The sequence below is a fragment of the Cydia pomonella genome, chromosome 21 (assembly GCF_033807575.1).
Source record: "Cydia pomonella isolate Wapato2018A chromosome 21, ilCydPomo1, whole genome shotgun sequence".
NCBI classification, from domain to species: Eukaryota; Metazoa; Arthropoda; class Insecta; order Lepidoptera; family Tortricidae; genus Cydia; species Cydia pomonella.
The window spans coordinates 2,019,048-2,046,486 of record NC_084723.1 but is presented as its reverse complement, the minus strand read 5'-3'; the positions used below and the strand labels follow the sequence as shown (position 1 = coordinate 2,046,486).

The window sequence follows — 27,439 nt, the reverse complement described above, 5'->3', positions numbered from 1 at the left end:
TTTAAGCATCCCCAATAAAAAAAATCCAATGGATTTAGGTCCGGCGAACGCGGTGGCCATAATACTGGTCCTAATCGGCCGATCCATCTTCTTGGGAATGTCTGCGAGAGATGGTCGCGAACATCGCGAGCGAAATGTGCTGGGCAGCCATCTTGCTGGTACCACATCCTCTGTCTCAGTGCGAGCGGTGTGTCTTCAAGTAAAACTGGCAGATCGTTTTGCAAGAACTGCAGGTAATTTCTCCCATTTAAAATAGCTGGCAACTCGACCGGTCCTATTATTTGGCCATTAAATATTCCCGTCCACAAATTAATTTTAAATTGATGTTGGGACCGGTCTTCTCTCCCTTCGTGTGGGTTTTCAATTTGCCAGCTATGAATATTGTGGAGATTGAGATACCCATCTCTTCTACACGTGGATTCGTCGCTCCACATCACTTCATTAAAAAAGTTTTCATTTTCTTCCAGTTTTTGAAGCATTTGTCGGCAAAATTCAACGCGGGGTGCGTAATCCGTCGGAAGAAGTGTTTGCAGGCGTTGAATATGATACGCATGATATTTATGACGTTTTAAAATTCTCTGCGCTGAGGATTTATTTACGCCGATACGACGTTCAATATTTCTTGAGAGAAATTTCTGGCTCTCTTTGTACCATATTTAAAACCACGTCGTCGTCAATAGTCCGGGGCCTTCCTTCAGCGTAAGCCTGTCCTGGCCTTCTGCCATTTCGATATGCATTCACAACTCTTAAAATGATTTCATGATTCGTGGCATGCCGATTGGCATACCTTTGATTGTACAATCTTGCAGCTGATCTGGCGTTGTATGAGACAATTCCTCTGTTAGAGACACGCCTAGTTTCTCCATAGATCATGTGCATGTCACTGTACTCACGATCGGTGTAGTTGTGATCTGCCATTGTGATGGAGAGGTTCCAAAAAGCAATAATCAGTGTCCGTGAGCGGTGCCAAGTTGTCGTTTCAGTCCCACAAACATATCAAGTCAAAAAGAAATCAGAGTCCAGATGAAAGCCAAGTAGATTTGTTTAGGACCACGAATACACAGCAGCAAAGATAACACAACAATTGCACGAAACACACGGTAACGAACTAATCAGGATTAGGATTCCTAAATACTTACTAGAGATAAGGATGACTAGTGGCTATCCCTCCTCCTTCTGTTTTTAAAGAGATAATCCGTAGGATAATCCCAGGTAGCAGTTGACCGTGTGACAAAGTTGAGATAAAAAGAGCGAGATAGAGCGAGTGCATTTCATGTTGTCTCACTCTCTTAACCATTTGAGAACTTGCACTCAAAGCCAATAAGAATCCAAGATGAATTAGGTACGCGTAATTGGAGGCAGCTCGAAACATATCCAAAAAGGATTGCAGATTCCCTAGGCCAACTTAGCTTTATGAGGCATTCGAAAGATGATAATAACTCATTATTTTATGGCAGAAATGTGCATGTTTTATACCATTTTAGAATCTGCATAAAATGCTTAATATTATAGCGTTATTTTTTTGTTACCTTTTAAGTAGTTTTTTTTCACGGCAGGTGGTCAAAGTTGAAATTGATGTTTCGCTGCGAATAAAACTTTAGATCAAGCCCTTGTTTTTTTACATTTCACGTAAGTTATCGATGAAATATCTCTTTTATTATCCTAATTAACTATTCATGGTGCCGTACACATAAAAAAAACTTATTTTAAGGGCTTTATAAGTGCACACTGAGCCTAACAATGCTGAAAACGGTCAAAATTCACGAAAAACGTTAAATTGCAAATAACTTGAAAACGGTGCAACTTTTACTAGGGTCATGTTAGGTTGGTTGGAACCCTCTCAGGCTGGTCTACCTCCAGTGTCGCTATGGCGTGTCCTTTTTGGGACACCCTGTATAGGTATTTCTATGTACCTACTTCATTTTGTTCGATGGGCACTAAGCGGAATTCCATTACCGAACTGAGATATTTGTATTTTACTCAAAAGGTCATCACAGTTTGTACCTAGGCAATAGAGCAATAGGCGATATAACTATAAGGCAAACTATGCTTTCTTACCGACGTGATATAAACACACATTCATAGACACATTGTAATTCGGTCTTTAATTATTATTTTTCTACCCTGGAGCCCTACCACGAGTTGGCATTTGACATTTACGTTAGCGACTGAACTCGATAGCATTCCCTCTCTAGCGCACCAATACATCAGTGCCAGGGTCAAATCATGCGGCTATTGGTGTTACAAGTCCATAGGCTATCGCTTACTACAATATTAGGCAAGTTGTATGGTTATTTGACGACCGGTCTAGCCTAGTGGGTAGCAACCCTTCCTGTGAAGTCGATGGTCCTGGGTTCGAATCCCGGTAAGGGCATTTGTTTGTTTGATGAGCACAGATATTTATTCCTGAGTCATGGATGTGTTCTATGTATTTAATTATTTGTATATTAAATATAACGTTGTCTGAGTACCAGCAACACAAGCCTTCTTGGCTTACCGTGGAATTTAGTACATTTTGTGTAAGAACATCCCTATAATATTTATTTATTTATTTACAACCGATATCATTGAAGTTCCAATGGAACTTCTGGTGCCTGTGTCATGGATGTTTTCTATGTATTTAAGTATTTGTATATTAAATATATCGTTGCCTGAGTACCCACAACACAAGCCTTCTTGGCTTAGTGTGGGAATAGTACATTTTGTGTAAGAACATCCCTATAATATTTATTTATTTATTTACAACCGATATCATTGAAGTTCCAATGGAACTTCTTGTTCCTGAGTTATAGATGTTTTCTATGTATTTAAGTATTTGTATATTAAATAAATCGTTGTCTGAGTACGCACAACACAAGCCTTCTTGGCTTACTGTGGGATTTAGTACATTTTGTGTAAGAGGGATGTTCTTACTTACCTACGACTTTCTAATGAAACTTCTGATTAGGTCTTTAACTATGAGCAGCGCACAGGTGACTTGAGCTAAGAGCACTTTGTATTAACTATGCATCTACTTTAAATAACGTCGTAAAGGTGAGTGCGGCCGGTTTCTCGAGTTTTAATACACTTACCACGAGTCACTGACAGTGTTAACACTGACATACATATATACTAACGCCTATGTAACTTACTTGCTATGCATCTCGCTCGTACTGACATATTAGTGCGAGCGAGATGTATAGAAAATAAGTAGCGTATATGTCAGTGTCGACCAAGGCTTGAAAACCGGTTAAAGGACAATGGGCACTTTTGTATGGGGAGTGTCCCATGGATGTATACTGTTGAGACATATGTCGTTTTAAAGCTCTTAATCGTAGTATTATTTTATTGTATGGCACCAACCTTAGACCACTTGCAGGGACCGTGCTATATAAAAAAAGAAGTTGCGCATTTAAGCAGTTATATTTCCTTAAACGCGGGATATAAAAAGTTTTAGCGTATTTTATTCGAAAGAATATAAAAAATGCTTTATGTTTTTTGTATCAACACCAATGATAAAGTATTTAAAGGGACACAATGTACAGTTTTAAAAAATCGTCATTCTAAAAATTACTTAATACACAGCGAAATAAGAGTGTATACAAATGCCATGTATATCATGTGAAAAGTATTTTTATAAGCTATTTTTCGTATAATATAACTGGGGTCAAATCGTTGCAGGGACCAAAATAAAACCATTTAATGAGTTAATTAATTGTAGTTAATTACGCCTTAACTTTTCTACTCAACGCCAGATGTCGCTCTAAAGCAAAATTCTACTTGACGTAAAACATTTATACATCGCGGTAATCTCGTCAGTCTTACTCCATCATTTTAAAAAGTATAGACTAGTTTATGGATTTCTAAAGTTATGTCAAGATGACTGAATGTAATATTGTCAACAATAATTGTCAAAACACGCAATTTAAAATATTCAACATTGTAATTACAAAATAGTATATTTCTAATACGCTATAATTTTCTCCAATCGAAAGGCACTCCATTCCATTGATCTCAGAGAGTATGCTCCTTGATGATCTTCACTATTCATGGGGTAGGTAAGATAAAAGTATTATTTTTTCTCGTATAGCTGCTATATAGCGTTCGACTCCATGGAAAATAAAGGCTCCAAATTATATAAAAAATGTAGCATATATACAAAGTGCAATTTAGATAGTATTCCAGAAAAAAAAACGCCAATGTAAATGCTGAAAAGTTTCCTATCGTATCGTCGAACAAATTCATATCTACTTCTGACCTACGCGACCTTAGAAGTTTGGATTGTCCTACCTAATCATTTAACATTTTATTGTTTTCAGAACAAGAATTATTTAACTTCCCACTGTCTATGTAAGGGGACTTAGAGCGGATTCATACTTTACTATACGTGTCGTGTCGAATGATAGTCCCTATGTCAGTTTCTCCAATTCTATTTTGCGTAGGATAAGTTAAAAAAATAATTAAAAATATGTGTTACCGTATTTTTATTCGTGAAATGTTACCTATATTTTTTTTTATTTTATGGTAGAGGAGGCAAACGAGCAGACGGATCACCTGATGGTAAGCGATTACCGCCGCCCATGGACACCTGCAACACCAGAGGGGTTGTAAGTGCGTTGCCGGCCTTTAAGATGGGAGTACGCTCTTTTCTTGAAGGTTTGAAGGTCGTATCGGTCCGGAAATACCGCAGGCGACAGTTCATTCCACAGTTTAGCTGTGCGAGGCAGAAAGTTCCTGGAAAAACGCACAGTTGAGGACTGCCAACCATCTAAGTGGTGAGGATGGAAATGTTGTCGCGTAGGGCGATGGCGAAAAGAAGCGGCAGGGATTAATCCGAACAATGATTGTACTATACTTCCAAAAATATGTCTGACAAACATTTTACATGAAAGCCATTTTTCCACGTAAAAATGAACTGTTATAGGGACCATCTTTTGAATTTATGATAATTTATTCATATTTTAATGTATTCGGGTAATATTGCAGGCATTATATCAGCACCAAATAAATGCTGTGAACCAGATATATAAAGTGTTTTAAGTGGCGAATAACGTTTCCAAATCGCATTTTCTTTTGACATATCTTTCTTTTTTCTTTTTTTTTGCTCTTTTTTTCACGACCGGTTTGGCCTAGTAAGTCGATGATCCTGGGTTTGAATCCCGGTAAGGGCATTATTTGTGTGATGAGCACAGATATTTGTTCCTGAGTCATGGATGTTTTCTATGTATTTAAGTATTTGTATATTATACACCGTGTTTTTTTTGATTTGCGTTAATTTCAAGGGTGCATTCCTGAGCTTAAATTAAGTAACTTTCTCAAAGACACCGGTATTCTAATTAACTCCATTTCAGAGTTAATCCATATTTTATTTTTATCTTATAAAGCCCTTACGAGTGTGTACACTTACCTTAGGGCCCGTTCACATATTGATTAGTGTTTAGTACGGGTTAATACATTTGCTACTAAACGTAAGTACTATCTCGGACGATCGATGTTCGAAATGACATTGACATGTCACAGTTTTCAATTGTTTGATTGAGATAAATGTAATGCCCGTGCAACAACAACGCTATATGCAACATTTAATTACTTTTTATAACAAAAAAAATGTTTAAAAAATATAAAAAAAAATTTTTTTTTTGGAAAATTAACTATGTCATGTAGTTTCCTTAAACGTACTTACCAATACCCCGAAGTTAACGGAATTGAATAAAAACACGGTGTATATTATTATGTCGTTGTATGAGTACCCACAAAACAAGCCTTCTCGGCTTGCCGTGGGACTCAGTCAATTTGTGTAAGAATGTCCCTATATTATTTATTTATTGTTATTATTATTGTATGTCCAGTAACAGAACTCCCCAGGAGCACTCGGGTGTGTAAGGTCGCTACTCCCCAACTTATTATAATTGTTATTACTTTCAGCATTTTTAAGTTATTCATCGGACACTGAGGCCATTGAAGTTTTAAGCTGGCGGCATCAAAATGGAGTACCTAGGTACTGTTTCAAATAAATGGGTGGTAAGTAAGTACATTTGGTGAAGTGGAACTGCTGATGTTGATCAGAAACGGAACTCTTTCACGCGCGTGATTTGTCTTCTTTGTTAAGTTTGTAGCGAGTAAGTTTCAAGTACCAAGGTTTTTAGGACCCTTTGTGTCAAGGTAAAGGTCTGACGATGGGTTCCATGAGGAAGCGAGGGAACACCTCAAATCTTATAGGCATAAAGTCATTTTGGATTTTCATCAATACCTTAAGCTTTTTAATTCCCACTAGTGGCATTTAATGAAGTGGAACTACTGATGTTGACCAACACGGAACTCTTGAACGCGCGAGATTTTTCTTCTTTGTTTTTTTTTTATGATATAAGAGGCAAACGAGCAGACGTCACACCTGATGGTAAGCGATTACCGCCGCCCATGGACACCTGCTTAACCATAGGGGTTGTAAGTTCGGTGCTGGCTTTTAAGATTGGAATACGCTGTTTTCTTAAAGTTTTAAATGTCGTATTGGTCCGGAAATACCGCAGGCGACAGATCATTTCATAGTTTAGCTGTATGAGGCAGGAAGTTTCTAGAGAAATGCACAGTTGAGGACTGCCAACCATCTAAGTCGTGAAAATAAAAATGTTGTAGCGTAGAGCGCTGACGAAAAGAGGCGGCAAGGATTAATCCGAGCAATTCGATGGAACACTCGCCGTAATAGATTTGTCCTGATAAGTTTGTAGAAAGTAAGGTTGTTAAGAAACATCTGTGTCTAGATCCAGGTCTGATAGATACCTCAAACCTTATAGAAATACATATAGTTTTTTTTTTGGATTTACATCAATATCTTTAGGCGTTTTATTAAAAAAAAAAAGCTACATTTAATCAAGTGGAACTGTTGATGTGTTCCAGAACGGAACTTTTCAACGCACACGTTTTGTATTCTTTATTAAGCTTGTAGTGAGTAAGGTTCTTAAGGTGTACTTAATACATCAATGTCCAGTTCTGATGATGGGTTTCATGAAGAATCGAGGGAATTCCTAAAATCTTTTAGGCATACATGTAATAATTTCTGGGATTTTATTTACATATCAAGCATTATTATTAAAAAAGTGTCATTTGACTTAAAGTAACAGCTGATGTTGACCAGAATGGAACTCGCCAACTCGCGCGCAATTTGTTTTATTAGTTAAGTTTGTAGCAAGTAAGTTTTAAGTATTAAGGTTTTTAGGAACATTTGTGTCAAGGTAAAGGTCTGATGATGGGTCCCAAGAAGAATCGAGGGAATTTCTTAAATGCTATAGGCATATATGTAGTACTTATTGGATTTTCATCAACATATAATCAACTTTTATTCACAAAAGTGACATTTGATGATGTGGAACTACTGATGTTGACCAGAACGGAACTCCAACGCGTGCAATTTTTCTTCGTTAAGTTTGTAGCAGGTAAGGTTCTTAAGAAACATTTTTGACAAAGTACAGTTCTGATGATGGGTTTCATGAAGAATCGAGGGAATTCCTAAAATCTTATAGGCATACATGTAATAATTTCTGGGATTTTATTTACATATCAAGCATTTTTATAAAAAAAATTGTCATTTGACTAAGTGTAACAGCTGATGTTGACCAGAATGGAACTCGCCAACTCGCGCGCGATTTGTTTTATTAGTTAAGCTTGTAGCAAGTAAGTTTTAAGTACTAAGGTTTTTAGGAACATTCGTGTCAAGGTAAAGGTCTGATGATGGGTCCCATGAAGAATCGAGGGAATCTCTTAAATATTATAGGTATATATATAGTACTTATTGGATTTTCATCAACATATTATCAAGTTTTATTCACAAAAGTGGCATTTGATGATGTGGAACTACTGATGTTGACCAAAACGGAACTCCAACGCGCGCAATTTTTCTTCGTTGTTAAGTTTGTAGCGAGTAAGGTTCTCAAGAAACATTTTTGTCGAAGTACAGTTCTGATGATGTGTTTCATGAGAAAGCGAGGGAACTCCTCATTCTCCTCAATTCTTATAGGCATATAGTCATTTTGGATTTTCATCAATATCTTTAGCTTTTTTTATTCACATTAGTGGCATTTGATGAAGTGGAACTAGTGATGTTGACTAAAACGGAACTCTTCAACGCGTGAGATTTTTTTCTTTTTTTGTTTGTTGTGATATAAGAGGCAAACTAGCAGACGAATCAACTGATGGTAAGCAATTACCGCTGGCCATGGACATCTGTTACACCATAGGGATTGTAAGTGCGGTGCCGGCATTTAAGATAGGAATACGCTCTTTCCTTAAAGTTTTAAAGATCGTATTGGGCCAGAAATACCGCATGCGACAGATCATTTCATAGTTTAGCTGCATGAGGCAGGAAGTTTCTAGAGAAATGCACAGTTGAGGATTGCCAACCATCTAAGTGGTGAAGATATAAATGATGTAACGTAAAGCGGTGACGGAAAGAGGCGGCAGAGATTAATCCGAACAATTCCTCGGAACTTTTGAGTTTGTAGAAAGTAAGGTTCTTAAGAAATATCTGTGCTAGACACCAGTGTCTAGTGTCTAGGGCTGATGATGGACACCTCAAACCTTATAGAAATACATATAGTTTTTTTTTTCATCAATATCTCTAGGTGTTTTATTTAAAAAAAGTTATATTTGATCAAGTGGAACTGCTGATGTTGTCCAGAACGGAACTTTTCAACGCACGCGTTTTGTATTCTTTATTAAGCTTGTAGCGAGTAACGTTCTTAAGGTGTATTTATATCAATGTTCAGTTCTGATGATGGGTTTCATAAATAATCGAGGGAATTCCTGACATCTTATAATTTCTGGATTTTTATTTACATATCAAGCATTTTTATTAAAAAGTGACATTTGACGAAATGCAACAGCTGATGCTGGCCAAAATGGAACTCGCCAATTCGCGCGCGATATGTTTTATTTGTTTATTTTGTAGCAAGTAAAGTTCTTGAAGACATTTGTGTCATAAGGTCTAGTTCTGAGGATGGGTTCCATGAGAAATCGAAGAAATTCCTCAAATCTTATAGGCATACAATACATACAGTAATGTTTGGATTGTCGTCAACATATCAAGCATTTTTATTTAAACAAGTTAGTGATATTGACCAGAACGGAACTCTTCAACGCGCGCGATTCTTATTCTTTGTTAAGTTTGTAGCAAGCTAGGTTCTTAGGAAACGTTTGTGTCAAGGTCCAGTTATGATGATGGATTCAATGAGGAATTCAGGATTTTAAATCGATTTGAATTCACAATTGGGAGGAATTGAGGATTTTCGTCAACATATCAAGTTTTTTTTATTTGAACAAGTGACATTTGATGAAGTGAAATTGAGCAAAATGGAACTCTTCAACGACAAGTATTTTACCTTAGGCGTGTTTTTTATTTCATTTCGTTTATAGCATGTAAGGCTTTTAAGGAACATTTGTGTCAAGGTCCAGTTCTGATGATAGGTTCTACGAGAAACCGAAGGAGCTTCTCATATTGTACAGGATAGGCATACATATAGTCATTTTAGAATTTTCATCAATATTACAAGCATTTTTACTCAATAAAGTGACATTTGTTGAAGTAGAATTGCTGATGAAGAACGGAACACCTCAACGACTTCCAGATTCTTTATTTTTATTACTCTTCTTTCTTTTTCATTATTCTTAGAACAGGTATTTCTACTAAGTGAACCGAACTGCTACTATTAAAAGTAGGTAGGTAGGTAGGTTAAATAGGTTAAAACTGTAAGGATTATTATGTATAAGTAGTCTTTCTTTTAATTTAAAATGCTAGTAAAAAAGTGGCTTGTGTCGTTAACATATCACGAAACGGAGGCTCTTCTTGTACCAAGTTAACGCACGCGCACACGCACACAAACACACACACACACACACACACACACACACACACACACACACATATTTGTATAGTAGTATCCACCGTTTTGTAATGTATTTTAGTGTTGTTATATTTTAGTTTTTTAATCTTCTCTTTCTGATTTGTAAAGTCTGTACCTATTTGTAACGTCTTTATACTTATTGCCAATGTATTGCACTCAAGGGTCCCGAGATACAGGCTCAGCCTAGTTTGGGGTCCGCCAGTATACCAATTATGTTTTTCTGTGTTCTGTATAGAAATAAATAATTTTAATTTTTTTAATTTTAATTTTTTAATTTTAATTTAAATTTTTTTTTTTTTAAATTAAACAGGTAAGTAATTCTATTTAAGTATAAGTGTCTTTATAAAAAAACATCAATCGACTCTTATCTGTCACTAGTTCCAGTTTCAGAGTATAAAATCCGGGTACACAGCCACGGCTAGCCGGGTAGCCAGACAGTTCGAATACGGACAAGTTATTGTGAATAAAAAATCTTATCGTCTTGCAAAAGTTATTGTCATAAATGTATAGGTTTCGAATACATGAATATAAAGTTAAAATGCTGGTAAAAGTATTAGTTTTTATCATTAACCATTTTATATCCCAACAAAACTGTTACCCTTACAAAAATAAAATGCTTTCATTACCTAAAGTAGGTTACGTTAGGTAATAAAAAAATAAATAGGTAGGGACAATCTTACACAGATTGGCCCCAAACTAATCAAAGCTTGTACTATGGGTACTAGGCGACGTTAAACATACTTATTTAGATAAATATATATTTACGTATATACATAGAAAACACGCATGCCTTAGGAACATATATCTGTATTCATCACACAAAGAAATGCCCTTACGCGATTCAAACTCGGGACCATCGGCTTCATAGGCAGGGTCACTACCCACTAGGCCAAACCGGTCGGCAAAAGGTAAAGATAATTAGGTAAAGACAATGAATAATTAAACGTATTATAAATTGACACCAATATCCATCAAATAGTATAACTAGGTATGCTAAGAGCGGGCTTCAGGCCATTACGTCGCACCTTTAGAATTAAACTAATTTGACTCAAAAAGTAAGACTACTTTATATAATTATGTAGTTTGGTAGAACAGTAAGAACTCACTATATGTGTCTCTTTTTCATGCGGTGAAATCCCCCCCACCCGGAAAGGGTAGCGACGCCCATTTTATCGACTCTCGAGTCGACTCCAATCTGATACTAATAGTAAGTAAGTACTTACCTAGTAAGCAAATTGTAGTAGTCATCCCTTCTTAGTAAAAGGACGGAAGTATTGTATAGATACTACTTTTTAACCGACTTCAAAAACTTTTTTTTTGTATATATGTTAAGTAAGATCTTCGTCATTTCTGAACCAATGTTGAAAATTAGTTATCGTTTGAAAGTGGGTATATAGTTCCAAGATGGTCCTATTTTTGACAAAACCACGAGGAATTAAGGGAACTCCCCAAATCTTATAGGCGTTTTTTAGTTTCATCAACAGACCAGGCATTGCCATTCAAAAAAGTGCTATTTGAAGAAGTGGAACTTAAAAGACTATACCACATTTATAGACTAAGACAGGACCAGAAAATAACTCTTTAACGATGCGTATTTCACGCTAGACGATTTGTCTTCTTTGTTATGTTTGTAAAGAAGCTTAACGAGGTTTAAGGAATATTTGTGTAAAGGTCTAGCTTACATCATGGGTTCCATGAGGAATTGAGGCAACCTCTCAATTCTTGATGGAACGTAAAACTGTTTATTGACATAATTGTCAATAGGTATCCCATCTGCTCTAATTTACCCCACTTGACGGTACTTACATGAAAAAAAAACTTCTCTTAAAAATAGGAAACCGACTTCAAACATAGGTATTAGAAAACAATACAAAAAGTGTTATTGTATTTTCAGAAACCATACGGCAATAATGAGGATGCATCGACATAAGAAGAATCGAACATGGGCAAGATAAAGTTCAAGAAAAAAGCAAATATAATGTGTACTTGTGTGTAGTCAAAGAAAGTTGAAAAATAAAGCATAATTAATGGCCATAGAATACAGAACCGATACACGAACATTAAGACTATTAAATATAGACATATAGGTTGATCGTACTACTCGTACTAATGTATTTCTTTTGTTCAATTATATTATTGCATTAAAGTTAGATTCTCTAGATATATATTATTCATAGGTTCTGTATTCTATATGAATTGTTTTAGTGTAATTATTGTACTAAATACCGTTGACCGCCTGTCAACAGTATTTATCTCTACATTACTATCACAGAAGATTTTAGGCCCTACAGTAGTTTTTGAATTAGTATTTACTATGGACAAAATAGCGAAATCTGAGTTTTTACCTAAAATATCAATCTTTTGTGAACGTGGTGTAGAGTATATACCGCCTTAGACTGAAGTAGCTACGCGGGCAACGTTTTCAAAATAGAATCGTGTTCATGGTCGGCCCATGGTAAAAATAATTAGGTACCCGTAGACCCACTGGTGAACACTGTTTATGATAACACTTAAAATAAACCCCGTGGACCCACCAGGAGAACATATTGGAGACACTAGAGATAATACACCGCTTTAAGGGCGGTCGTACACGGCATTGACATCTGGCGTCTAGATGGCGGGTGGACCTCAGCGAATTTCAAAGAAATATTTATAAACATCCAATGACGTTCGGCTCGGAAACCAGATCTTCAATCTCCTGATTCCTGTGGAGTCTCCAGGTTCCATCCTCTCCACGTGAGGGTCCTAGGATTTTTCGCGCTGCCAGACTCCGATGACTCGGGCACGTAGTCCAGATGGGTGAGGATCGTGCAGCCTGAAGGGCGTACTCTGAAGTTTCAAATGGCCGAAGACCGTCTAGACGTCCTAGGTAGGTCCCGCTGGAGAGATGAAATGCAAAAAGACCTTAGCGAACTCGGCGCCGTCGACTAGATGGAAACTGTTTTGGACAGAGAAGCATGGCGGTCTTTGGTGTCGGAGGCCAAGATCCACTTCGGGTCGCTGCGCCACAGCAGTAAGTAAGTATTTATAAACATATTGTACCTTCTGTGTACCTAACCAAAAACGAGATATTTAAGAAAAAGTCCACCCGCTATTCTGACGTCAGGATTGCGGTTGGACCTATGAAATCTTGCATTATACCGCACTAAAAGTATGCAGTTATATGGTACAGTCGCCATCAGATATATCGGAGTGGCCGAGGTGCTCAAAGATATCTAAACACGCATTGTACCTTCAGTGTACCTCTGTAAATAGAAATAGAAACCGGTGTACCTCTCCCCAAAACAAGCTAGGCTAAGCTCATGCAAGATTTCATAGGTCCACCCGCCATCCTGACGTCAGGTTGGCGGGTGGACCGTTTTGTAAAATATCTCGTCTCGGTCTATTAAAGGTACACTGAGGTACACAGAAGGTACAATATGTTTATTAATATTTCTTTGAAATTCGCTGAGGTCCACCGCCATCCTAACGCTTACCATATATCTAAGGACCGACCTTAGGGGCAATAACGATAGTGCTAGTTCAGATGTGTCATTCACAAATTCGAGCCAATCGTGCTGTCTAACGCAACTAGAACTCATCAACCAATCACGTTGTGGTACTTGTGGCGTTAGACTGCACGATTGGCTCAAACTCGTGTGCGTAACACCGCTGTACTGGCCTCATTCTTATTGCCCGTAAGGCCCGTCCTCAGATATATTATGTCAATGACACAGTCGCGATTTAAAAAACACATTTTCTGCTACCAAATTGTTGAGCATAACGTTTTCCTATCCATAGGTTCCATCTGTCCAGTAGGATCCACCATCTCGATCCACCAGATTGAAGAGATTGTTACTTAACTGATGGATCGAGATAATTAAACCTACTGAATAGAGCGGGTCGATTGGATATAACAAAGTACGCTTATATGAAACGCTGCTCCGGTGTGCGAGTGAGACAGTCAGGCCAATTTGAACTTGCATTTGACAGAAAACTGATTGTCTCCATCAAACGCTACCAGTTCCATTGCCGGCCTCTTTGCTGCCTTCTATAGTGGTTCAATCTTACCTTGTTTATGAATAAAAAGGGGCGTGCACACCGCTGTTAAAGTAATATTGGAATCATATCAGTTACTTGCGGGCGTCTCGCTCGCACAAATACATGCGTATAAGTGCGAAATGAACGCACGAATGACAGCTAACTGGTATCATTCCAATATTATCCTAAAATTGATTTATTGTCAGTTGCACTTTCGAATTGGTCTACATAACGATTTCCTTAGCCTGCACACCGGATCGGCGTGTGGGCCGGCATCTAGCTAATGTAAAGCCACCTCATTAGGTGATTTTAGCCTTTTGAACGGCAAGAACACCTAAAGATGTGGTGAGAGAAAGCCGCGCGTCCCTCATGCACTGCACTAGCTTTACAGCTTGCATTGCGACCAATGTATGCTGCTCACCGCCCCGCCGGTCGCGTGGGTCCAATCCGCGGCCCTAGAAGACGTACTTTACATATAAACAAGAGCACGCGAGCATTTTGCGAGTTGTGTATGTGTACTTGTGTTATCTAGGCGCACAAACGGTTACAATAACAAGAAGTGTACACCGCGTGTGCAGTCCAACACGGGATCACGGGTGCGATTCGAAAATAACGTGCTAGCGACGCATTACGACATTGATACTTTACCCTTTGAACGCCATAACAAAAACGTTACTCACATGCCAAGGTCACGGGCGCAAGTGAGCTTGAAAGTGCATGAGTATTACATTAGGGACTTTGACAGCGATTATAACAGCTACAATCAATAATGTGTTCATGGCCCTTAAATCATGTCTAGTGACGGCGCCTTTAGGTGTTCTTGACGTTCAAAAGGTTAAGGGCGTTTGCTAGCTGGCGCTAGTGCACGGAGCGGGCAAACACGCGCAGGTGCCTTTGTAAGTAAAATCAGTCGCACGCGTCCGCGCCAGTTAGCGTTGCTCATACTGTAAGCCGCACGCCCGCTCCGTGCACACGCGCGACGTTGCGGACGCCCTATGCCCTAAACCTTACTTGAAAGTGTGAAGGTTACTCTGACAGCGGCTATATCAGCTATAATGTATTTATGACGCTTTGAGCATAGCTAGTTACGACGCCTTAAGGTATTCTTGGCGTTCAAAAGGTTAAGGGCGTTTGCTAGCTGGCGCGAGTGCACGGAGCGGATGCACGCGCGCGGGTGCCTTTGTAGGTAAAATTCGTCGCACGCGTCCGCGCCAGTTAGCGTCGCCAGTTACTGTTTTTCGTTAACCCGCTCCAGCTAGCAAACTAATCGCAAATGGTCCGAGATTGGCGCAATAACCATGCATTCCCTTATCTGGATGCACCTATTCACCAATGCTTGCTTTAAAGTAACTTGTCGACTCGTCCTGATAATATTTGTGACCGTGAAGAAAATCTATGCCGTCACTTAGTTTTCAATTTATATGAAATAAAGATGTTAAATGTATTCAAAAGTTTTTATTTATTAAGGTATGTATAAGTGCTCTGTGCATCCGCACCAGCTAGCGGTGCCCTTAGCAAACCGCAATAACCATGCATTCTCTTATCTGGATCTGGATGCACCTATTCACCAATGCTTGCTTTAAATTAACTTGTCGACTCATCCTGCTAATATTTGTGCGACCGTGAAGAAAATGTATGGCGTCAGTTATTTTTCAATTTATATGAAATAAAGGTGTTAAATGTATTCAAAAGTTTTTATTTCATATGTATATATAATGGAACGAAATACAGCTACTATCTTAGCTTGGCAAGCAGTTAAGAGTCGCTGATACTTGTAATGTATTCACTGCGTTAATTTTAGGTTTAAGATTCTTTATTTTCACTAAGAATTTGACAATTCACTTACATGAGAACTTAAAACTACACAATTTAATCCTGCTTCATATGGCAAACGAAGGGAACGTTGCTTTGAACCGCGACGCAATCTCAAATGTTTCACTTTTACACAATTTTCCTGCAGAGAGACAAAACAAGTATGTACATAGTACCTTTTTACGATTTATTTTATCGTAACATATAAACTTAGATTTATTTTCTTGCTGCTAATTATGGTACTCCAACTACTCCATAAATACATTTACTTACCTATTTACTTATTGCTTAGGAATCTTATTTCATGTTTAATAATAAGTTTATATAACGTTTCTAGCGGGACATAACGCGAACTTTAAAAAATATAATGCGTTTTCTACCTTTATCACTCGAATATGTAAGAGCAAGAGAGATAAATAGACGAAACTTACTAGTTCAAGGTAACCACTCGTTTTATTGTCAAAGTTCCGAATTAAACAAACTTATTCTTCGGTGACATTTTTTAGCGTTTATAAGCGACTATACGGATCCAGCATTTGCCGCTCATTCGGTTCTCCTATTGCACGCAAGATGTCAGTACTAGAGAGGATTTGAAAAATCATAATTAAGTAGTTTAGTGCCATTTATTGAGCGGTAATAATTTAAAAAAATATATAAATTACTTTTTCATTATATTTCAGGCATGCAAAGTGATGTAAATGGTTACAAAAGTAACTCTATATGAATGACATTTTTTAGTTCCAGTTTACGCCGCAGCGCATGATCAAAATTATTAATATCATCTTCCCTGGACACTTTCGGTCTTTGGTGTCATATAAGTAATTAATGCTTAATTGAAGACCTTCCAAATAGGATATGACTCAAATGTATATACCAATAGTAAAAATTACCCAAACGGCTACCAAGGCTCCATCTAGTGTCAGGTAGAACAAACAAAGCGGCATTTACCACAATTAATTAACGAAAAAACTCGTTTTATTACCGCCCCTGCAAGCATTTGAGTGCAAGTATATATATATTAAAATACCTTATAAAAATGTCTTTTAAATGATATATATGGCTTAAGTATACAAGCAAGTTTCAGTGTTTAATAGCAGTATTTTTAATTCAAGCATATGTTATATCAACTAATTCCAGCCCTGTACGTACTTAAACGTAAGTAGTGGTAAACAGAAATCTAGAATTTCTCATATTCTTTCATACAAAACACCTAACAACCGGCTACATAACAAGTACTTTGTAAAACAACAGTTTATATTGGCCACTCTTTTTTTTAAATTGCTCAGTCCCTGCACGTTATCCAAAGTTGGTGTCATACAATAAAATAATGCTAAGAGTAAACCCTTTCAAACGAGATATGTCTCAACAGTATACATCCATGGGACAAATTGCCCATTCTCCTTTCCAAACCGTTATCATGTACTTGACGCAAAATCTTTTAATTTCAGTTTCGTTCGAAAAACCGTTATTTTTAAACCGGTTTTATGGAGAATATTTCCATAAAGTTCGTGTTAGATTAATCGGTTTAGAACAATACAAACCGGTTTCTTCTTATGTGGGTGTTTATGTTTACGTGGCACACCACCAGGCAGGCCGGCCGTCTCGTCGCTCGTTAAATAAACCGGTCGCGTTCTTATGAAAGTAAAATCGAAATAAACCGGTTTTTACTGATATTTTTGTTAACCGGTTCCGAGCCTTGGTGTTGACGCTGACAGTGACTCACGGTATAGTTGGTGACAAGTTTACGTACATTTTTAAGTTTAATCCTATAAACAAACCCCGTTATCAATGTTGCAATTGCAAATCAGGCTTTAAAGTATCTACCGTAGGGACCCTTAACTTCGCCATTGGTGCCCAACTTCGCCCAAGTAAATTATTGGAATAAGGATTTTACAAAATATATTTTGACGACCGGTTTGGCCTAGTCGATAGTGACCCTGCCTATGAAGCTGATGGTCCCGGGTTCAAATCCTGGTAAGAACATTTATTTGTGTGATGAGCAAGAATATGTTTCTGAGTCATGGGTGTTTTCTATGTATTTAAGTATTTATATATTATCAGATTAGTATCAGTTGAAGAAAAATGCCATTTTGTATGTAACGACATGACTTTAACACTGTAATTGTTCGAAATAACTAGAGACGCGACGCAAAGCGTTTGGATGCCGCGTACGACAACAAGACACCAACATCACCCAACATCGACGTGTGAAGGAGACCACAACAGTAGGTACTTATTTCTAATAAGCATTGTGACACAGCATACAACATGACGCTGTATGCGGCCGATGGCGTTTGTAGGAGACCACAGCCTAAAACATAAATCGACATAGCCCCACAATAATCTTGATTATTAGATGACGAATTGAATAATTAATAGATGACGATAATTATATATTGATAAATAGATAGAAAACATCCATAACTCAGGAATATTTGTGATGAACACACAAATAAATGCCCTTACCAGGATTTGAAGCCGAGAACTCCTCCGTCGTAGACAGGGCCACTACCGACTAGGCTATGAGGCTGTTTAACATATTTATTATAAATAAATATTACAGGAAATTATTACACAAATTGACTAAGTCCCACAGTAAGCTCAATAAGGCTTGTGTTGAGGGTACTTAGACAATGATATATATAATATATAAATATTTATAAATACTTAAATACATAGAAAACACCCATGACTCAGGAACAAATATCCATGTTCATCACACGAATAAATGCCCTTACCAGGATTTGAACCCGAGACCATCAGCTTCGTAGGCAGGGTCACTACCCACTAGGCCAAACCAGTCGTCAATTTATTCCCTAATAAAATAACATATAGATCTGTACAATTAATAAATGTAGTCTGCCTCTCAGGTATACCGACATTTACTTAGTCATGTACATTATATTATATTTATACGTCCATACAGCGCTGAGCTCCGCCATTGGTGTTCAGGTGATAGCTTTCACACCGTGTTGTTGGTGAGGTTACTCTACTTTGAATATTCTCCGTTTTATGTAGAAAAATCACATGACTTTTCTTAATATTGAACTATTTTCCACATACGACTGACTGATATTTTATATAATAAGAGTCATCCAAATCAATTATTTCTCGTCACGTCGTTATAATCTTTGATTGGGTTTGAAAATCTGCAATCTTCTGCTTGATGCTATTCGCTTATTGTTTAATATTTTTATACAATACGCAACAGTACTTTATTTCGAGGGCTAGGTCAAAACAGATAAGTAGAAAAAAAACTTGAATTTGAATCTTGAGTTTGTAAAGGGGGGAGTAAGTAGTACGTAGTTCATAGGCCACGGTGACTGCTTACCATCAGGCGGGCCGTATGCTTGTTTGCCACCGTCGTGGTATAAAATTTGCCTTTCTTTTAACATACAGCTTGAAGGCTAGGGTTCTGTGAACTTCCAGAACATTTTATTGTACTGCGATCACTGTCAAAATTCCAGTTAGTATTTCATTTCATGCAGAGTATCCTGTCTTTCAAACCATCCACTTCTGCCGCGCTCAAATCCAGCGATGAATATTCCGCACCTCAGGTCAGAGTGAAAAGTCTACATGTGCACGAAAATGCAATACGAAATGTATTAAATATGATCTGGTGCAGACGGTGTACGAAATGTATTAATGCAGTCTCTTTAAGGAAGATTCAGTAGACTAGTGAGTATTTGAGGGGAGTTAAAACCTCAGAACAAATTTAAAAGAGTCACTTAATTTCATTATAGGCCTGATTCGAACTTTAAGATACGATTACGTCGAATATTTGCTAAAGATACGATATGGATTAGATGTGTCAGTGTCAAAAGTGACGTTTCTTCAAACAAAAACGTCACTTTTGACACTGATATATCCAACCCATGTCGTATCTTTAGGAAATTTTTGACGTATCTTAAAGTTTGAACCGGGTCGTATGTCTAAAAAACTATTAAACTACTAAAAATAAATGTATTTATACAATCGTGATTTCATAGACAGCTTTCAATCGAGTACGGTGTTTAGGCAACGAAGCTTTCTGAGTGGCCTAAGTAAGGTACAAGATTGAAAAGTTTGATTATATCACTGTTGTATAATTGATATGTGAGTGATGTATGAGTGATATAAAACTTAAATGATTATATATAAGATTGGGTAAGTATCAACTGAAAAAGAGGCTCATTGGTGTCTTTTGTTCTTTTTGGTTTTGTCCTCTTGACCGCGGCGAAACGCAATTGATTGGCCAAAATCATTATAGATCACTACTAAATCTCTAATTTCTTAATTTATTAATTAAGTTATTATGGCTGAGTCCATAAAAGGAAAAAGGAATAATTCAGAAAAACGTTACATTTAGTTAATGAGCTGCACGAAGAAACCGGTCTACGCTGTAGCAAGCCTGTACGATTACCGCAGCGATTTAAGTTTTCTGGTAAACTCATTATGACTTTATATCAGGTGGAACTGAGTTGTAGATCTTGGCCCCCAATGAGATTGATTATATACAGGGACTTAAATATTTTTGTTTAGATATAGGGCTCAGGATATTATAGTGCTTTTGACGCGTAGTTTGTTCCGTTATATTCGATGCTGACTGTACCTAATTAAACAGAATTTAAAGCAGTAACTAATATGAGTAGCTAGCCAGATAATAGCCTAATTATAAACTACATATTCTGTTTAAGAGCAAAATTCAGAGGGAATTTGAAATTACAACGTTAGTGTAGTGTTAAACTGAAACGTTATTTGAGGCCTAAATTAACAATGCGGTGGCTTTTCAGAACAGATTTTACGCAGTTAATAATCTCAATGTTCCTCACTAGGCTTAGAAACCGGTTAAATTTTCAAACCGTTCAAATTTTCAATCATGCACATGGCGCAAAACCTTTTAATTTCGGTTTCGTTCTAAAAAAAAATATTTTTAAATCAGTTTTAAGGAGATTTTCATAGTTTTTGTCAGATTAACCGGTTTAGAACAATAAAAACCGGTTTCTCCCCATATCGGTGTCTTTATTTACGCGGCACACCACCAGGCCGGCCGGCCGTCTCGTCGCTCGTCGAATAAACCGGTTTCTTTAGGTTACAATAAAAGTCTTAAAACGTTCGTGTTCTTATGAAAGTTCGGAGTAAAACCGAAATAAACTGGCTTTTACCGCTATTTTTGAAACCGATTATGGTTTAATAAACGAAATTTACCAATTTTCGCGTTTTAAAATATAAGTAGGTAACTCCGTCTATAATCTGTATCTTTAGGTATTTAAATAAAAGTAAACAAAATCTACCCTCAAATGGCTCCTTACGCCAGTTGAGGGTAGATGAAAACATTACATAATCAAATAATGTAGGTTAAAATCATGTCGTTCAGTGACAGATCCAGGCGGTTTTGTATTTGGTTGGTTAAACAATAAATGTTATAAGTACCCGAAAATGTACAAATTGTTTGTACTTTTATTTGAACACCTAAAGATACGGAGTATAAGCGCAGCCGGCAAAAAGGAACCCAAAGTTTCTTGAGGTCTGTTTCCGCTGTCCTATTTTAGACGCATACTTTTGCAAAAGTACCCGAGTGGCCTATTTCTAGGAATTCTAAACAAAGTTTCAGATCTGCGGGAACAATATGCAACAAAAAGTGGGTGAGAGTGGATATAAATAACTTGCATGTTTTATAACAGGGAGATACAGGTGTGTGGGGTATATGCAAAACGTTGCTTTTCGGAGTTTTAGGCTTCATAAATTACTCGTAGAAATTTACAAATCTACCTTCTTGTTTAATATTTAATTTTTTGAAATGTTCAATTTTTTTTATGCGAAAGTTACGTATGATAATATAATAATGATAGCGAACTATTTGCCTGGTTAGTTAGTTTAGTTTTTGGTTGGGGACTAAAAATGCATTTATTTCAGACAAACATGATCCATATTTTGTTAGTAAGTCTTAACAATTAACAGGTATAATTAAGGTTAAAGAACTTAAGTAACTGTCTCAAGTACTAAAGATAAATGCAAAGAGGACCTTTGCCACTTATCAGGCCACTGTCCCATCTGTCAGCCACGACGATCAGGAGACTGTGGCGGCTGTCGCGCACCAGGGGGTCCCCTGGTGCGCGACAGTCGTCGTCGTAACAAAAAAAACGGATTCAACTTTTAACACGCTAAGGAGTAGAATTTGTACATGTATCAGGGAAATGTCACAAATGCTACAAATTTGCTCTTCAATGTTCCATGACTGGTGCCGTTACCCTACTAGAACTACAAGAAAGGAGCTAAGGCACCCATTAGAAAACGCGTCGCCATAACGCAACCGACATAACATTATGCAGCCTACCCTCTTGTGGAATAAAAATGTAAATAGCGAATGTACGGAGCCGCAAATGGTCCCTTATGAATTATTTAAATACTGAGAGCTTATTAGGATGAGGACACTTTTGAAGAAAATGCTTCTTTTTATCTTACGATATCTATTGACAGAATTACTGACGTATGATGTTCCTTTGGCACATACATATTAAAAGATTTCAAGCAATTTTCAACTTAAAAATTGATGTTTTTAAGTTGAAAATTGCTTGAAACGTTTTGTTTGATAGCGAAGAGGTTAAATCCGCTTATGTTAGTTACGTCGGTAGTTTTCGTCGGACAACGGATCGTGTTACGCGACTACGTCTTGTTTTATATGTGACTATCGACAGCTACACCCAAGAAAACGAGACATCGTCGCCGAACATGGACAATTGTCCGGTGAAAACACAGCAAACTATAAAATGCCAAATAGGGGAAAGAATTCGTGTATAAGCTCATTTTGGCATAGTCGTAGTCAATGGTGATTTAAAAACAATATTCTAAAACTACTGATTTTTTAGAGTGAAGCTAATGGGTTGGGGTGTTCCCAGTACTGGTTTTCTGTACAAGTATAGTACCGGAACCAGGAATTCCCGGTTTATATTTCTAATTGCTAGCAGAGGCAGGAGTGCAAAGGTCCTTTTTATTGTTTTTCGTAATTATTTCGTAAAGCGTGGGCCGTAGCAACAAATGTGTAAAAGTAATCTACATAATACTTTCTAGAAAAAAGGTAATAATCATTTTTTCGTTAGGATTAACATTTAATAGGATATGGAGGGAAGAAAATTTATGAACATTAAAAAAAATTCTTTGGATGTGCGGTGCGATGGGACATCCGGAAAGTAGGAATAGCCTGCACCAGTGTCTTTATTGTCTTTGTCTCATTCAATATTGATCCTAATGAAAAAGTGTATATAATCTTCAAAATGTGGCCAAATAATCACTGATATAATATCTCGAGAAAACTAAATAATAGCTAAGAATAAAAATCATCTAAAACTCAATTCGCAATTATTGATAAAGTGAAAAAGTAAAGAGGCAGCTACGATGCAGTCCTTCTCTTTCGACCTTTATTTATGTTCTATTTAAAATACCTGTAGTAAAATATTATTTAATTTCATCCTTGCTGAGAAAGTTTTTCTCCCGTAACTTGCTTTAATTTAATGCAATGCTAGAGGAAGTCATATTTTCCGTCTTGGTCTAGTTTATTTGGCATTTCCTTAGACTCGTCAGTTTATTTTCTTTCTTATATTGGATGTGAGTTCAGGATAGGTAGCTTCCGCAAAGATACCGTTCAGATGGTAACTGCAGCTGCTTTACTGTGACGACATTAATGCTGTGGTGTGAACGCGGCCACTGTAACTGTCAATTTCCTAGATAGTGGGGTCGTTATAGGACAATACCAATATTTTTTTCATTAAAGCATGAGACTTGGCACACTTGTTACTAAGGTGGACCAGAGTCGAAAACGCCCGGGAGGCAGCGGGAGACACCCCTCTAGGGGGGAGGGGGAGGGGGTGAAGTTTTCCTACGCCGCGCGCACTGTTGGTCGTTATAACTACTAAACTATAGCTACTAGGGCAAGTGTGGTATCATTTTCGGATAAATAAAAGATGGTCAATCATTTTCTAAAACAAAAAAAACACCTTTACATAGAAAAAAATAGAAATACGGCCCAAAATCTAAAATCTTTTGAGTAAAAAAAATCTTTCAAGGTCAATAAATTCTTAATGATTACCGATATCGGATTAAAAAAAATATATTTAAAAAGGCGCATTAATACAGATTCCAAAAATATAAGTAACATTGCAAATATTTAAGAAAAAAATTGTTTAAAAAAATATAGAACACCGCGCGGCAGAGTCGTAAAAAATTCTTAGCCAATTATGAACATCAAAAACGAGTTTTATAGGTTGCTAGTGTCCTGTAAGCTGTAACTAATAAGGATGGAGTTTTCATTAGATATAGTATATCATCATATCAGCGCATATATGTCCCCACCGAGGGGCTCGAGCCTACCCTGCATTAGGGTGATCGGGCCTTAGTCGATCACGCGAGCCCAGTGCGGGTTGGTCGACTTCACACACAAGCTTCGAGTTTCCTCGCAGCCGTGTGCAGGTTTCCTCACGGTTGGGCCCCAGTGCAACGAATGTGGCGCAGCGGATGACACGGCCCAGCACACTCTGGAAGAGTGCAATCGCTGGGCCGTGGAAAGAGTGGCCCTTAGGGCGGTGACGGGGGTTGCGGACCTCTCGCTACACAGCATAATTGTGGCGATGCTGGGTAGCGAGAGGAAATGGGAAGCGGTGGCCTCCTTCTGCGAAAAAGTCATGTCGCAGAAGGTGAAGGCGGAGAGGGAGCGAGAAGCATCTGCGAATGCGCCTCCTCTCCGTCGCAGGCGGCAGGGTCGAGGGCGAAGAGCCCATGCTCGCCTCGAGCCTTAGTAGGGCCAGCGGGTACCAAACCCGCACTGCACGGCCCCATAGACGTTGTCGGGGGAGGGGGATCAAGCGTTTCTGATCCCCCCCTCCATTATGAGGGTGCCTTGGCGATAAGCCGGGGCTGCCGGAGGGCGCCGTGGTGGAATGTCATCGATCCCAGTGCGCCCTCATAAACGGCAAAGTGGGTGAAACGCCGGAGTGGGTTTAGTGGGTAGGGCCAATTCTCCCCCCCCTCTTGCCAGGAGAGGGGAAAGGAGCGGCGAGTCCCACACACTGTGCGTAAATGCATTCCCACTCCGTCAAAAAAAAAAAAAAGGTTTCCTCACGATGTTTTCCTTCACCGTAAGAGCGTCGAATAAACGTACATATGAAATCGAGATTCGAAAACACATTGGTATGCGGCCAGGATTCGAACCACGACCTCCCGCACAGGAGGTAGCGGTCTTAAGCATTACGCCACCGACGCTCTCTATATATAGTATATAGCTCAATTTCAATAATTATGCCCGCCTAGCGTTATAGTCTCAGTACATTCTATTCTATTCTAGCTAGTGGCTAGGGCGTAACGTAGATAAATACAATTAGAATCTGTATTAATGCGCCTTTTTAAATATATTTTTTTTAATCCGATATCGGTAATCATTAAAAATTTATTGACCTTGAAAGATTTTTTTTACTCAAAAGATTTTAGATTTTGGGCCGTATTTCTATTTTTTTCTACGTAAAGGTGTTTTTTTTGTTTTAGAAAATGATTGACCATCTTTTATTTATCCGAAAATGATACCACACTTGCCCTAGTAGCTATAGTTTAGTAGTTATAACGACCAACAGTGCGCGCGGCGTAGGAAAACTTCACCCCCTCCCCCTCCCCCCTAGAGGGGTGTCTCCCGCTGCCTCCCGGGCGTTTTCGACTCTGGTCCACCTTAGTAACAAGTGTGCCAAGTCTCATGCTTTAATGAGAAAAATATTGGTTCCCATACATTGAGTGCACCTAAAAACCCCACTAAGATAAATGAGTGACAGATTAAACGTTCTAATTGCGGCAGTAATGCGGATACAGACGTCACTAATTTTGTAGCCATATGTAATAAGATAGTTACTGGCCTTAACTTCCGTAGATTCTTGAGGTATTCAATTAATCTTTTAGGTACAGGTTAACCGGAAGAGATCCTTCTTAGGGATAAGTTCGTCTTTGTACTACACATTTACATGCTATCTGATGTAATCAATATTTATTTTTTCTCGTACAATAAAGTGTTTACATGCTTACTTACTTACTCGGAACCGCAAGAATGTGTCTTCGGATGTCTTTTTATGTCCGACAAAGTGCGCTGACCAAGGTAGAAGCCTGTCCGATTTCTAAGATGAAGTTCGTCATACATTTACTATGGCGTACTTGATCTTAGAAAAACGGACAGTATAGTCTGATAAAATCTTCAACAGCAAAAATCGAGGAAATAAATAGCGGCCGTCGTACATCTCGAGATGACGAAGGGCTGCAACAATCGTGCTAGCGCACGCTAAACGCTACAGCCAATATAACAACGCCTCATTTTATAATAAACCAATCGTAGTTTGGGTGGTTTAAATTAACCAATCATTGTTTCGTTGAAGAAAACCAGAGCTAAACTTTGACGAGTTGCAATTGGTCCGTTATGAGTATTGCGTATTTTAATTTTGGGGCCACTTTTTGGCTGATATTTTGTTACAAGTTAGTCTTCCATGTTTTTTTCGTTCCCTATTTTGAACACATATTGTTGGCAGTCCTCAACTGTGCGTTTCTCCAGGAACTTTCTGCCTCGCATAGCTAAACTGTGGAATGAACTGTCGCCTGCGGTATTTTCGGACCGATACGATCTTCAAATCTTCAAGAAAAGAGCGTACACCCATCTTAAATGCCGGCAACGCACTACCAACCCCTCTGGTGTTGCAGACAAAAAAAAACCTCCGCTTACCTATTTCTGCAAACTATGTTCATTCTCAATAAATCTCCTTAACAGCTCAATCAAGGTAAAGACCCAGCGAAGCATGTCCGGAATCAATAATTTATTCCGATAGCCAATTCCTAATCGGTTGCTACAGACGGCTGCGACGGTCCGATAATGGGGTATTTACCCTAATAGCTCGCTTGTGCCTCGTAGATCGGTTAAGGTTTAATTCCGATCGTGACTGCAGCAGTGTTACTTTTATTATATTGTTAGTTGAAAGTGAAGTTATTAAAGAATTTAAAAAAAATCGACATTCGAAGTTTTATAATATCTCATCGCTAAAGGTAAACATAAAGACGGGTGTTTTTTTAGTAAAACTTGTGTTTAAGCAGATATAACAAAACACATGTTCATAATTTTTTCCTGTTCTCAAACATATACTCAAACAAGCCATTAACTAGCAAGTTGCTTGAGCATAACTTTCTGTAGGAGTTAGAAGATTTAGTCATTTGTTAACAATTTGGAGGACAATAAAATTTCTCTCAATAGTCAAGTTTGGGCAGCTAAAAAAAATACGTGTCCGTTATTTTAGACTACTCTATAACATATATAAATATAAATCAAATCGGAACCGGACAGTTGGGTACCTTTCATTGTAAGTTTAATGTAAATTACTTTACAATGAAACCTTTGATTTGACGCCGGTCTGGCCTAGTGGGTAACCCTGCCTATGAAGCCTATGGTCCTGGGTTCAAATCCCGGTAAGGGCATGTATTTGTGTGATGAACACCGTTTTTTGTTCTTGAGTCATCATAATAAATAAATATTATAGGACATTATTACACAAATTGACTAAGTCCCACGGTAAGCTCAATAAGGCTTGTGTTGCGGGTACTTAGACAACGATTTTTAAAATACATACATATTTATAAATACTTAAATACATAGAAACATCCATGACTCAGGAACAAATATCCATGGATAAATAGTCATAGATGTTTTATATATATTTAAGTATTTGTATATTATAAATGTCGTT

General features: G+C 37.9%; 1 protein-coding gene and 2 long non-coding RNA genes across 3 annotated transcripts in view; 2 read left to right on the top strand and 1 right to left on the bottom strand.

Moving 5' to 3' along the window:
• LOC133529539 (uncharacterized) overlaps positions 1-27,439 on the bottom strand; it is a 408,510-nt gene that overhangs the window by 189,629 nt on the left and 191,442 nt on the right. The window lies entirely within an intron of this gene.
• Positions 1-27,439, top strand: part of LOC133529557 (uncharacterized) — a 469,399-nt gene that overhangs the window by 286,540 nt on the left and 155,420 nt on the right. The window lies entirely within an intron of this gene.
• On the top strand, positions 3,652-13,947 carry LOC133529478 (uncharacterized). Its single transcript, XR_009801140.1, has 3 exons — positions 3,652-4,033; positions 5,905-5,977; positions 11,767-13,947. It is a non-coding gene; the product is annotated as an uncharacterized LOC133529478 (long non-coding RNA).